Source organism: Etheostoma spectabile, chromosome 5, assembly GCF_008692095.1.
Source record: "Etheostoma spectabile isolate EspeVRDwgs_2016 chromosome 5, UIUC_Espe_1.0, whole genome shotgun sequence".
Lineage (NCBI taxonomy): Eukaryota > Metazoa > Chordata > Actinopteri > Perciformes > Percidae > Etheostoma > Etheostoma spectabile.
The window spans coordinates 37,003,714-37,004,303 of NC_045737.1; positions in this window are offsets into that span (position 1 = coordinate 37,003,714).

Consider the following 590-nt stretch of genomic DNA (forward strand, 5'->3'; position numbering starts at 1 on the left):
ATTATCACTTTAATTAAATATTCAACTTAATTTTAGCGTCACTTACAACACTGCATTTTTGTTTTCTTGTACTATGGCAACTGCACTTTACTCTACAATACCTCATGTGACGCCACTTCACTTTACCTTTCCTTACTTTGCTTCAGTCTACCTTTCTGCTCATTGTCTGTTGTTTACCGGTTTTTCTTGTGTGTGTACTTGTTTGTTTGTTTTGCTTTCATTGTAGAAAATGCTGTTGTAACAAAGGAATTTCCCCGCTGTGGGATGAAAAAGTATCATCTAATCTAATCTAGTGCATAGAATACAAAGCTCATGAACCAATAATTATTGGCATGATTTTATTTTGTATGTATTTCCCTTTACTTCAGAGTGACAGTGAGGAAAGGTGGGAGAGAGATGGGGGATGACACACCGCCTAACGGCCGCTTTATATGTCCATGGTTAGCAGCTCTGGGATTTGCCCATGGGGAGCAGTATCTCTTCATATTCTTCTTCAAATGCTGTTGAATGCTTTGGTTTAACATAACAATATGTAATATAACGACTGGTGTGTGTGTGTGTGTGTGTGTGTGTGTGTGTGTGTGTGTGTG